Source organism: Salvia miltiorrhiza, chromosome 1 (assembly GCF_028751815.1).
Source record: "Salvia miltiorrhiza cultivar Shanhuang (shh) chromosome 1, IMPLAD_Smil_shh, whole genome shotgun sequence".
NCBI lineage: Eukaryota > Viridiplantae > Streptophyta > Magnoliopsida > Lamiales > Lamiaceae > Salvia > Salvia miltiorrhiza.
The window spans coordinates 8,681,477-8,691,640 of record NC_080387.1 but is presented as its reverse complement, the minus strand read 5'-3'; positions in this window follow the sequence as shown (position 1 = coordinate 8,691,640).

Sequence of the window (10,164 nt, the reverse complement as noted above, 5' to 3'; positions counted from 1 at the left end):
ACGGGGCGTTACATCCTACCCCCTTAAAAGAAATTTCGTCCCGAAATTTCAATTATTCGTCTTTGGGAAAAAGCTCCGGGTACTTCTCTTTCATCTTCTCTGAAAGCTCTAGGGAAAATACACTCCCGCTGATTCCAAGTAGTCCATCAAAAGTGTCTATCAAATTCTTCTACGCTTCTCAAACTTCGCTTTTTAGTCATCTAGAATTTTGTGTCTTGCTGCTTTAAACATCTGCTTACAACCATCTTTTCTTCAAGTTCCCATGTTGATTCTCTTTTTTACCGTGATGTCTCCATTGGATTTTCACCAAAGGAATCGACTTGTTTCTCAATCGTTGGATCTTCCGGTCCAGTATAGCATCAAGTCTCTCTTCGTAGCTCAAAACTGGTACCAGGGACTCTTCTTCCTGATGGATGACGTGTTTTGGATCAAACACGTACTTTCTCAGTTGAGAAACATGGAAAACGTCTTGGACGTTCGCGAAGCTCGGAGGCAACGCTAGTTTATAGGCTACTTGGCCTACTTCTTCTAATACACCATAACTCATGGTATGTGGTCTCACTTCTATTGTGGAAGTCTCCAACAGGTGTAATCGTATGAGGCTGCCAAGGTGGCGCCTTCACGTGTTAACACATCAAACATCTTTCCACGAAAGATGCCACCTCTCGTTTCTTATCCTCTATTAAAAACATCGTTTCAGTCTTGGTACGTATTCATACTTTCTTTGTCAGAGCAGCGAAATCATTAGACATGGCAGCGAAATCGAAAAGTCAGAGGAACCGCATGCTAGAGCAGCGAGGTGAATCGTCAGAGAAATGGCTTCCGCTCTGGCGCGGATATTTCATCTCATCATAAACTTATGTTTATAACTCGGCGCTTTCGTCTCATCAAAAGTGTAACTCAAATGCTCAATATTTCTATTTGCCATCATAATTCCATCTCATTTTAACTACATTCTCATATCTCGGTACCGTAGTACTCTCTGTAGTGTATCGACACTACTACTACTCATCAAGGTACGGTTTCGCTCGTGATTTCATTCCTTCAGCTCTTCTTTATCAGGCACACATAGTTTCTCTTTCCTTAAACAAAATGGCATTATCTGCCGCCTCTTGATAACTCTCTACTTCCTCAGTTTGAATGTTTATTCGAAACCTTTTCATCTTTTTATCCTTCTATGCCAGAGCAGAGGAATCGTGATTTCTCTGTCAGAGCAGAGGAATCAGCGCCAGCTCTGTCCAAAGCAAAGACCGCTCAAAATATAGCTCTCTTGGCAGAGCATAACTTCTCGGCCGTAAGTCCGGTGAAATGCTCAGTGCAGAAATTTCTATTTCTATCGTTTATGGGGGCATTACTACCTTCAAACTCATCTTCTCGAAATCCTCGATTAGGTTCGCTTCTCGAGTAAGGAGAAATTCTAACTCTCTCTGATTCTCCCTGCTTAACGTGTCAACTACAACGTTAGCCTCTTCAGCGTTGATAATTCATCTCACAATCGTAATCCTTTACTAACTCTAATCGTTTTCTTTGCTGCTCAAAGAAAAATTTGAGACTTTCATGATCGGTGTATATCTCACACCGTACTCCATAGAGATGGTGTCTCCATATCTTCAAAGCATGCACTACGGCTGCTACATCTTAATCATGCGTTGGATAATTTATCTCATGTAGTATCCTCTTTCTTTGACTTCTCTCTCTCTAAAGTTAGTTCCACACTAGGCAGGGGAATCGGCGTCAGTGCAGAGGAATGCTTTTCAGCTCTGTCATCATAGCAGAGCAGAGCTCGACTACAAACTATCGAAAGATAAGATATCTTTTCCCTCTTGCATCAACACACAACCTAGACCATTCTTCGATGCATCAGTGTAAATCGCGTACTAAGTCTCTTCTTTAGCTCTTGAAAACTTCGTTCATAAACGTTCGGCCAAACGAACTTGACTTCTTCAAGTCAACACTTCGCATAAAACTTCTCAACTCACAATCCCTCTAACGCGATCTTGTCTAAGTTTTTGCGAAAAACGCGGTTCATGAGATCCATGAACACGGTCAGGACATCCATCAATCAAAAAGGCATTACTATAAACTCATAGCGTCTATATCTTATATGAAATACCGTCTTCGGAATATCTTCCGATCGTAGCATCAACAAATGGTATCTTGTTCTTAATTCAAATCTTGAAAAAAAACGCTCGCTCTTTGAAGTTGATCGAATAGATCATCAATCCGGGGTAACGGATACTTATTCTTTATCATCACTTCATTCAACTCTCGAAAATCGATACACAACCTCAAGCTTCCATCATTCTCTTTAATAAAAAAAAACTGGTGCTTTCCACGGGGAAAACACTAGGTCACAAGAAACCCATATCTAGAAGTTCTTGTAGTTGCAGTTTTAACTCTCGCAATTCTGTGGGGCCATTCTATGTGGCTCTATCAACGTCGGTGACGCGCCGGGCTCTAAATCAATCGTAACCCAAGCTGTCGGTCTGGGGTAAACCCGATAAAGTCTTAGGGTAAAAACATCTTTATATTCTCGCTCGACTGGCATCATCAACATCTGCTTTGGATTCATCTCTCTGGCTCAGATGTACAACGTACGCGGTTGTATCATTTCTCCGCAAGAACTTTCTTGCTTGCAGTGCCGAGATGATCGGCATCTTCTTTCACTTTCTCTCAATACCAATGAAGGTATTAGGTTCTTGGCCAGGTGGCTGAAACGATATCCGTCTCTCCTTGCATTGTATCTTCACATAGTTCTCCTCAATCCAGTCCATTCCAAAAATTTTATCCAAGTGCCACATAGGCGTCAATCTCAGATCTCTCGCCTCGAGCTTAATCCATCTCAACTCGAATTCTAAGTTAGGGCACATGGATGAAACCATAGTGGTTCAGCCTATGGGTGTGATTACTCTTTAGAGGTTGTGGAACAGGCTCTTCGTTCGGTATCGAACAAAATACTATGGGCACATCTTTCAATTCGTCTAATATCTAACAATCTTCCTCGGTTCTTGTCTGGTGCTTTTTACTCAAGCGTGAACAGTCTCTGGTGATGAGGTCGATTCGCCTGCGGGGCTGGTGATTGCCTTCTTGACTGACGTGGTCGAAAGGCTGGCTGTTGTCGCGGTGGTGGAGGTAGCGTTAGGATTCCCTTCCTTGCTTTGTGTTGTGGACGAGCTGACTCGGTTATCCTTCGCTTCCACTTTGCTGCCGATTCGGACACTGGTTCGAGTAGTGCCCGATCCTTCCGCAGGTGTAACAACTGTTCTGTCTCATCTTACATTATCTCGAATGTAATTTATTACTCTTCGACAAGGCAACATCCCTCGCGATTCTTGAAGATTTACTGCTGCTGAGGCAGTTGGGCCAACGTCAGGCCGTTTGTCTCAGTTCGGATATTGCGGTCGCGCCTTCTGACTCTGCCACGACTTCTTAGGGCCTTGACTTTGGTCGTCCCATTTCTCCTTCCTTCTTGCCCTTGTCCAGAAAAGGATAGATGGCACGTTCAAGTGCTCTAACTCATTTGGGGTGCTGAAGCTCAAATCGCGTTTTCTGGCTGCATTGCCAGTTCTATATCCATTGCTTCATTTAATGCTTCAGTACACAATCCGCACTCCGACTCGTTAAATCGTCTCGTACCTCTTACCTCAAATCTAATCGAAACAATTCTGACATCTTCTCGTTCATCTCTTCTCGATATGTGGCATACCGAACCAAGTTGCGAAACTAACGTTCGTATTCAGCTACAGTTTTATTGCCTCATCTCATATCATCAACTCTATTTCTTTCTTCAATCGGTTTCTCTTTCTCGACAAAAGTCTAAGGGAACATGCATCAACCTTAGAACAAATCCTCATAACTCATCAATCATAAAACTCTTACTCAACATCATATTATTCCCTCAATTCTCATAACTCAACGTCGAAGACATATTTCATGTCTATCATCATAACATCAACTCAAAACTCTACTCAAGCATAGAGATTCTCTGGTCATCGTCGTATAGACATATAAGAAAATTTTCTCTTTCGAGAACTTTTAAAACTGCGGGGCATAATCATAAAACATCCCGAAATACTACGACGTTGCTACTTCTACATCAGTCGTCATCTCAGTCTGCTATCGTGGAAAACGTCATCTGTTCTAATCTGTCATCTCGATCTCCTTGAATCTGCTATTGCCTATTCTGGCTTAGCATCACTTCTTCTCATCCTCGAAATGATTAGCTTTCTACATACTTGGCTAATATAAAAAAATCCATAATCGAACTGTTGTGCTCGTCCCGTAATAATATATTCTACGTCTGCTCCCGTAACTCGTGTTTTCTTCCAAATTCTCTTCTCGTTATGCCATCCTAGTTACCTAGACATTCCTAACTCTTGTTGGATGTGGTAGGGACTAGGATGTGATGAATAATAATGTCTGATAATAATGTCTGATTTTGAACAGGACGAGCTCAAGTAATGGCATGATTCCATAATAGCCAGTGCTATTTCAAGGATGAAGAAGTTACAATCAAAGGAAGATCAAAAGCTAGAACAGAAACCAAGATAAAAACTGAGATATAATATGATGGGAGTAAATCAATACTGAAGTAGAAGCAATCCACTAAGTGGAAAATGAATAAATTGTCCACTGTTAAAGCAAGGGGTAAGGATTTTCAACACAAACGGCTTAGGCTCGAACACAGTGGATCTTGCTCAATAGCAATTAGTTCATCTCATATAGGAGTTCAAATGGATGCAGAAAAATTTAAATACGACCAAGCGGGATAGGGACTCAACCAGTCTGCTCTCATGATTACTCTAGCGATGATACGCGCGGTCCCAGTGAGAGTACCTCTATTACGAAGTACAATTGGTCAAAACATCTATGCATCCCATGAGGTCTCCATAATACGTTCGCCCTATTAGGGTCGTATCTATAAGTCGCGATGAAAACTCTAACTCTTATCGCATTATCTCAACTATCTCTCTCTCTCTGCTTCTCTTCTTCTCGGTTTATGTTCCTTCTGTTCCCTCTTCTTCTCGGAGGTATACTACAAAGGAAAGGAATTATACAACTATCGACTTCGAACTAGCCGTTCGTCAAAATAAAATACTAATTCTCTTTTCTCACATCGCTTCAATATCTCATACGTGATCTCAAGATTACAAGTTCTATTTTCTCATCTCAAATATACGTCTCAACTCGGTTCTATATATTTCATATAGAATTCTCATCTCAGTTCTCTATATCTCAACTCAATTCTATATTTCTCCTATAGAATTCTCATGGTTCTCGTCGTCCCTATCGTTCGTCTTACATCATGCATCAATTCATAATTCTTAAAACTCTAATGTGACATCAAGCTCTCTAGTCATCAACGTCATCTCTATCTCTCATTTGTCATCAAGCATCTACATCATTATCATTCTCAAAGCTCTGATAAAAGGAATGAAACTCTCTAATCATCAACCTCTCTGTATATATATAAGGAAAACTGCCCCTCTCTCGAGGTCTTCTACAAAAGCGAAGGTTCTCTGTACAAAGCGCCTTATACTATAATGATGCTCTCGCTATGCAAGCACCATAAGGACTAAGCATCAAAAAGGTTCTATACCACGCTTCTGGCTATGCAACTATATATATATACATATACCTCTCTAGATAGTCTCGGTCGTCATCTATCAATCTCCCATCTCGTCATCGTCATCGTCAATCTCCATATCCTCACTCGGCTTTAAATCCTGACTCTCGTACTCATCGATCATTCGGTAGATGCTATCATCGCTCGGCTCATCCTCGACGTTGGTATCCAATCCCGAGGCGATAGATCAGCGCTGGGAGACGGAATAAGTGATAGAATCAGCTGGGGTAGAGATGCAATCGTAAACAACTCCTCGGGAAGTGGGGCATAACAGCTAACTCCCCTCCCTGGGCTGGTCCCTCAGGCTCTCCATACGGCGATGAAGGTGGCTTGCCACAAGCAAAGTAGCGGTGGCTCAGCATTGCGATGAAGCCACTAAAAATTGGCGCTCATGAAACGCCCGAACTCAGTCCTCAAGATATGTTGCGGCACCAATGAAGCCGCCCCGTCTTGCCACTTGGGTGGCAGCTATGGAATCAAAAGCGTAATGGCCTCCGCACCATCAATCCCATAGGGAAAAAGCCCTCCTCCATCGTCGGTGATAGTGTGCCAGAAGTTCACCCAAGGTGTCATCCTCGTCCGGGATATACTCTCTCGACCATCGCTGCATCGTTGTCTCATATAACTCGGCATCTCATCCTCGTTTGGTACGGTGGGACATTGGCTACACTAGCCTCAACATCTCTTCTCATCTTCCACATCAATTTCCTCATATCAGAATTCATCATCATCAAACAATTCCGTCATCAAAACAATACATAACTCATTAGTGCATCAACTCAGTTCTCATCAGAAAATCGATAAGAAACAACATCAACCTCTTACCTCGTTAAGCCGGAGGAGATGGGGTGCTGGGGTTTCGTTTCAGCATGACTCTCTCTCAAACTAGTCTAAGAACTCAAATTAGACTAGTACTCAATCAAGCAATTAACTCAGAGCAGACGACCTGCTCTGATACCACTCTGTCGCCGTCCGATTCCCGACGCTAGTAATAGCGGGGTACGAGTATCGATACGACTATTTGTAAAAGAATAGAAGATAAGATGTATATGTCAGACATCAAGCGGAAGCTCGCATCAAAGGTGTCTAGAAAATCATCATAAATGAACCCAAGGGTGAAATCGTCAACATCGTTATAACTTCTTGAATATTAGGAATTTCAAGAAGAAAAGCAAAGCAGGTACAACTTATTTTCCATAAGGAAATATAATATCAAGAGTCTCACAGCAAAGGCGTAACAATTATATGTATGAAGACATATAACCGCAAGTATATTGCTTGATTTGAAAGGAATAAGACATCATCTCACTAAGGTTTTATTAACATCAGAAGGAAAGCAAAGTACATCGTCCTTAAGACTCTAACATCGAAGGAAAGTAGCTCAGAACTTCATCAATGAAACCATCCCCACCGGCACCAGTCCAATCTCGCTCCATTGCTTAGCCTGCACATTTAGAAATATATGCAGGGCGTGAGTAATAATACTCAGTGGGCAAACGCCGGAAAAACATCAAAGGCGCTCTTAGAGCTATATGTTTGGAACTTGCCATAACATCAGCAATACACAGAAAATAAGTTATCATCAAAGAATCTGTGCATGCAGTTTTCATAATCATAACATCATAAAGAAACGACTGCAGTCAAAATATTCATCATGTATGTACCACGTCTACAACATCATCATTATTATCGGTACTGAGAAGTAGGCCTCTCTCTCAAGTACCGTGACCGGCCGACCCGAAGACGGCTCACAGTCACCTCTGTGTACACAACCCCGCTTGTGGCAGGATCCGAATTCGTCACATCAGTAGAGGGTAACATACAAACTCAACATCAAAATTTGGCAAGTCAAACAGTTCTTAAACATCATTAATCTCAATCATTTGATAAGCTCATAAATATCATCATCATTCATCATTTTAGAAAGCTCATACGATAAACGTATACTCAAAATATTGCCCACCTGGAGTCCTTCGCTTAAGCGCAACTAGGAAAATAGGTGACTTACTTCTTCTTCTCGCTCGGTCTTCATAAATCATCAACATCATCACGAAGGTTCATGTGATAAAACAAACCTTAGTTAGAACTCATTACTAAAAATCAATCTCGTCTCAACAATAACTTCTCACTCAACGTCTATTTACCCAATAAAACTAAATCCCTAGGTATACTCAACTTCTAAGGATTCACACGTCCTATTCTCAAATTAACTCTCAACTCGGACCATACTCCAAGCAACAAGCACATAGGCATGTAACACATAAGCATACAACTTCACATAACATCACAATAAACAAACATAAGTTTAACTCAGAGACCAGAGCAGAGAAATACTCGGTGGTCAAGGTGGAAAAACTCAGCAGAGCGGAGCGGAGTAGCTCGGCAGAACTACGGAAAATACTCGCCAGGGCAGAGGAATCAACTTGCCAAGGCAGCGAAATCATGAACTCTCTGTCGCCAGAGGAATGGCGAACGTCAGAGGAATCAAACATCAGAGGACTCGATCGTCAGAGGATTCTACATCAGAGGAATCAGACATCAAAGGATTCGATCGTCAGGGGAATCGAACTCAGAGGAATCGAACTCAGAGGAATCGAACTCAGAGGAATCGAACTCAGAGGAATCGAATTCAGAGGAATCGAATTCAGAGGAATCGATCGTCAGCAGAGAAATGAACTCGCTGGCAGGGCAGCGGGGAAAAGAACTCTCTGGCATGCCCGCGGGGAAACGATTTCTCTGGCATACCAGCGGGGAAACGATTTCTCTGGCATGCCCGAGGAATGACTTCTCGGTTCCGAGAACAAGGCTCAAGGCAGAACAGTGCAATCAAGAACATCTCGAAAACTCATCGACTTTTTCATTCCCAGAAATCATCAAACACTCTCAAACATCAAAAATTACTATCACTCAACATCTTAGCCAACTCAAAACTCATTTAAACTCTACGTTCAGCAAACATCACGTTAGTCCTTTCATATAATCATGCTCATCATCAAAACATCGTTCGAAACATAACCTCCAGATTTTCCCCAAATTGTACATCAAACTAAATTTTTGTACAAACTCATATCTCCAGACTAAGTTTTTCAAAACACACTTTAATCACTTCAAATCATCACATATAACATATTTCTCACCCCAATTTTAGAAAAGAATCAGAAGATTTTTAAAGGGTATGAACCCTAATTTTCGAAAATGGCGAAAAAGGTGGAGGGGGAGTTTCTCATACTTCAATCATCCTTCTATCCACATATTTCACACAATAAAGTCTAGATCTAAAAGATCAGGACACTTACTCAAACAATTTCGAGAAAAAGGAAATCTTCTCTCTATTCTTCTAGCATCAAACTCCACTAAACTTCTTGAATCAAGGGTAGAAAGTGTTTAAGGACTAGATTTAGTGGAGGATTTCATCATAGTTGCGTCTTTAGAAGCTCGAGCTTGGTCTCCAATGGAGGAGAGAAAGAATGGCGTGAGGGAGAGAAAGAGGAAAGTGAAGGCCGAAAATGATGAGAATGACGGAAAGAGAGAGAGACTCTTGGTATTAAACAAGATTCTTATTCCTTAGGATAAGAAGCATTAAATGCTCAAATAGTACTTTGTCTCCCCTCTTAGCAACATGTCAAATCCGCCTAATCCCACATGTGGGAAAAGGATTAAAATAATGGTGGTAAGTGTAGGAATGTGTGCGGTGGTAATTCTTATCATGTATGCTAATTTTCGAAAATCACACCGACTAAAAAATAAGTGCACACGTAACAAGTAAATCACATAACGTTAAACAAATAACTCACAGAGTTATCACATTAACGGATCATCACTCATCGTCACTCTAGCTTAATCCTCTTTATAGTGATTCTCAATCACTACCTCAACTCTATCTTTCGTCTTTCATCTCATCTCAAAAATTTATTTACATCTTCATCTCAATTCTCACATCATTCTCAATTCTCTTAACATCTTTATTCTTCTCATATTATCGTCTATCGATAACTTCCTTTCGTCTTTAGGAAACTAGTCCTTAATTCTTCAAGGTTCTCAATAGTATTTCGATACTATTGCAAGGTAACCCAAAGTATGGGGTGTTATATCATCAAGGGTTCTCTCCCTCTCTTCCTCGACTCTATGTCAAACTCATTATTCCTATTTTTCTTAATAGGACAGTCAATCTCTAATAACTCGGTATCCGGAAATTCTATTCCCGGTGGTCGAAAGTAAAATAAAATCTTATCTCAATTCAATCAGCATCTTTAGCTCGACTCGTTTCTCAAATCTCATCATTCCAATTCCATCATTGGCTTGTCCACTCATAACTCATAATCTCACATCTCGACATCTCAGTATTCTCAATAGTGTTAAAACATTATCTCCTAACATAAGGGAAAAGTACGGGGCGTTACAGTACTTTTCTTATACACATACATGAGTATATATATAAATATATGCTTATATCTGTGAGATGATGAATGTGGATTTGTTTCTTTGCTTTAGGCTCAACTAGAACAGGAAGAATTGGGCATAAGCTAATTGAGTTAGAA